Source organism: Cavia porcellus, unplaced genomic scaffold (genome assembly GCF_034190915.1).
Source record: "Cavia porcellus strain 051 isolate PalLab524CR breed Dunkin Hartley unplaced genomic scaffold, mCavPor4.1 scaffold_7, whole genome shotgun sequence".
NCBI lineage: Eukaryota > Metazoa > Chordata > Mammalia > Rodentia > Caviidae > Cavia > Cavia porcellus.
In genome coordinates, this window is record NW_026947490.1 from 52,513,936 (window position 1) to 52,518,038 (window position 4,103).

The window sequence follows — 4,103 nt, forward strand, 5'->3', positions numbered from 1 at the left end:
GTTTCCCCAGCAGATGTTTGGGTGAAGTGCCTTCCCTGTGATTATAACTTTACTTGGTCAAAAGGAGAGTAACTTGAGAAAGCTGGTCCAGGAATGAAGAACAGAGGCAGACACAGATGAATTTTTGAACTCTTCAGACTGCATTTGTGACTATATAATACCTGAACCAACCTTATTATTAAGTATAATTAGCAGCCCAAGACACAAACTATAGGGCTCTTATAAAGGACCTGAGACTCTTACTGTAGGTACGAACAAGTGAAGCTGTATTTATTCACATACACCCATCTTACAAATTGGGGGGTTTATGATCCTATGAGTGAACATACAGCCCCAAATGCCAAAAGACAGTAGGCTCCAAAAGAGGGCAAAACAGCTATCATCAAACCATAAAAGCTAAATACATCCCAGCTCCACTTAGAAATAATGCAGATGTGTTTAATGCAATGCTCTCTCACAGTACTGATTATTAGTAAACAATTACAGTTTTTCTCTCACTCCAGAGACATGCATACACTTCAGACTTATTATTTGCACAGTGTTTTAAGAGCCGGGAATGCACATTGGTTTAAGAATGACCAGCTCTTATTTCATACAAGCCACACTAGTCAAATGAGTTGTTAGTGATAGGCTGCTCTCATTTGATTGTGAAGGGCACACAAAGTTCTACAACAAATAGTCTCTCTAGAATGTACATCACATTGCTCTGTCCAAGCTCTCAGAGACCAGAAGAGAGTAGGGACTTCCTCTGGGGACAGGAAGAATGTACGAAACCTGGGGTGTAGAGTGAAGCAGGCTTCCACAAGGAAAACATTCCCCCCAAGATTAATATTTCATCTGAAACATGTATAAGGCTATTATAAATACTTCATAGCATATCTCTGTGCCACTTCAAAAAGCAACTTAAATGACTGAACCTTAAAATCCATGCCCCAGAAAGACTTTCTGGGATTATGTGGTGTTACCCTCACATACTCCAGAAGCCATGGACCTCAGCTTGGGAAATGAAGTCACATAGTGTTGGGAGCCGTGGCACTGTCAAGTCATCAGACGCGGTGATTGCGAGGCCTGTGGGAAAGTACAAAAGCCTGGGCTAGATTACCCCTCTCATCGAGCCCGCCTGTGTGGCACCTGTTTCTTATCACCCCACTAAGTTCCCGCCTCACAGGGTAGTCTGCCTAGCTATTAATCCTATATATAGCCAGTGCCTCCACCCCCGAGAGAGAGAGAGACTGAAGCACAAAAGGAGCCGCGGGGAGCGGACCGGTAGAGGCTTCGGGGCAGACTGAAGCACGGAAGGAGCCGCGGAGAGCGGACCGGTAGAGGCTTCGGGGCAGACTGTATAAGGAGAGAATAAAGAAAAGCCTGACCACCGCCAGACCTTGTCGTGTGTCTTTCCTGCCGGCCGGGAGCGACATCGACATTTGGTGGCCCGCACGGGGATTGATCAACCCCGAGACGCGGCGGTGGACTGCATTCTCCTACACAGTGCTGCAGCTGCAGGACAGGTGAGTAGAGGATAAGCCTGGGCCCTGGGTGGCGCGCACCTACAGGGTTTGTAGACTCCTCTCAACCTCACGCGTAAGTGGCGGGTTTCTTGGGCCTCACGCGGTGAGTATGAAACATAACACCAGAACTTAAGGTAATAAAAGAGTGTAAAACATAAACATAGAAGTAAAAATAACAGAAGATATATTAAAAATGGGAAACATGCCAAGTAAAGATACACAGCCTTGGTGTTGGTCCTTCGGAGACTCCTAAAGTCCAAGGACCTCAAGGTGGGGCGTAAGACTTTAGAAAATTTCCTTGCAGAGATTGACAGCTTTGCTCCCTGGTTTCTGCCTACAGGGCATGTAAACCTGCCCTCCTGGGAAAAGTTGGGCAGAGACCTTTCCCTAGCAGAGCGGGAGGGTAGAGCTTCAGTCTCTGCTCGTCCATTGTGGGAAATGATACACACGTGCCTAAAGAGTGAGGGTAGTTACGGGGGGAGCTCTCAAGAACTTGTAGAAGTACGCGAGGTGTTTGAAGAGGCACAGTGAGGAAGCTCCCGAGAAGGGTCCGTCAAGGAGGGCAGAGATACAAAAGAGGAAGCCGAGGCGCGGTTTGTGTCTTTCCGCAGGAATCGGGACGAGAACCAATGTGGGTCCCAGAGAGGTTGACGCGACAAGTCCCTCGACTGAAGATCAGGCCTGTTCCACCAGAGGCCAAAAGCAGACCCAACAACAAGATGAGCCCTAAAAGAACTGCAGGACAATCCCTTTTTGGGGGCCTGGAACGGCTTGCTCCCCTATGTGCTACCCTTGTATACGCATGGCTCGCTCGCATGGCCTACGACCGCGTTTAAAAGTGACAGGCTTCCCACATTCTCCTCCCTAGACAACAACATGTAGCAGGGTGGGTGAGTCAATGACGGGTAAGAGCGTGCCTCCCCAGCACGACTCAACCTAAGCCAGGCCCTACCCCGTTCCGCTCGAAAGCCGCTGGATTGTTAGATAAATTTCTCTCCGAGGGGATTCGTGGAGAGAAATGAGTGCATGCCTATGTGCAACCAGGTTCCGTCCGGTTCATTCCTGGCCCTAGAAAAAAGGACGAGGGCCTCAAGGCCTTGGTGGACCCTGGGACGGCCGACCAGGGTCTACGCTAAGGGCCTACGGTGGGCCTCAGTTCGGGGCATAGGCCTCTGCACTCTATCCAGGACGGGCTGCGATGCGCGTAGCCATCATTTAAAATAAAATAGGGGGAGATGTTGGGAGCCGTGGCACTGTCAAGTCATCAGACGCGGTGATTGCGAGGCCTGTGGGAAAGTACAAAAGCCTGGGCTAGATTACCCCTCTCATCGAGCCCGCCTGTGTGGCACCTGTTTCTTATCACCCCACTAAGTTCCCGCCTCACAGGGTAGTCTGCCTAGCTATTAATCCTATATATAGCCAGTGCCTCCACCCCCGAGAGAGAGAGAGACTGAAGCACAAAAGGAGCCGCGGGGAGCGGACCGGTAGAGGCTTCGGGGCAGACTGAAGCACGGAAGGAGCCGCGGAGAGCGGACCGGTAGAGGCTTCGGGGCAGACTGTATAAGGAGAGAATAAAGAAAAGCCTGACCACCGCCAGACCTTGTCGTGTGTCTTTCCTGCCGGCCGGGAGCGACATCGACAACATAGGACACAGTGGCACAGTAGCTTGCTCAGAAGACAGACCACCAGCCTCGTTCCCATTCAAAGTGAGGGACCAGCCTAAGAAACTGACCTACAGAAATTATGGTCTCTTAGAGTCTATGGACCTCTAGCTTAGCTTGGGCATTTTTTGGATTCTGTCATTGTCTTCCCGCCCCATTCTATCTAGAGGTTCAGATAGAAGAAAGTGAGGCTATCTTGTTGACAAACAGAGACTCAGTGGTTCCAGAAGTTGTAAGGAGTGCTGAGAAGTGTTTGTGTGCCCTCAGCATGAATCCAATTATTCACTGATGTACAAAAGGGTAAGAAACCAGGGACAATTTTCCCTGAGCACAGCAGGAGAGAAAGCAGACTGCCTCATTGAGGACAAGTGGACAAGGCCATCCAGAAGCAGGAAATGGCAAGGAGCAAAGACAAGGTGAGGGAAAGAAAATGGAAAAATAGGAGGTCATGGATTATTTTCATTGCAGAGATCACCCACAGTGTAAAGATGATGAGGGACAATCTCCAAACAGAAAGTTATAACAAGAAGTTGAATTTACTGACCACTTAGGATGGACTCAATCCTGAATTGAATACATTCAGGGACATCTCATAGTCCAACAACTCAGCAAAGTAGACATTCTCATGTCCACCCAATAGACAAGACAACTGAGATTTAAGCGACAGCTAACTTGTTCCTTCTTTCCTTTATTCCTCCTTTTCTTACTTGTAGGTCACTGCTATAGGCACAACAGAGAACAGAAGAGACAGTCTCAACCCCAGCAGAGCTCACATGCTTTGGAGAACAATTACCAAGATAAGCCAGGGGCAGTGGCATAGGCTTGCAATCCCAGCTACTTAGGTTGCTGAGACAGAAGTGTTGCAAGCTTGAGGTCAGCCTGGGGCAATGAAGAAACACCTTGGAGTCAAAATGATATAATAATAATAATAATA

At 48.7% G+C, this 4,103-nt stretch overlaps 1 long non-coding RNA gene across 1 annotated transcript; it reads left to right on the forward strand.

The window, feature by feature from the left end:
* Window positions 1-1,023: 1,023 nt before the first annotated feature.
* Window positions 1,024-3,104, forward strand: LOC134476974 (uncharacterized). Its single transcript, XR_010048837.1, has 2 exons — window positions 1,024-1,508; window positions 2,120-3,104. It is a non-coding gene; the product is annotated as an uncharacterized LOC134476974 (long non-coding RNA).
* Window positions 3,105-4,103: the final 999 nt, after the last annotated feature.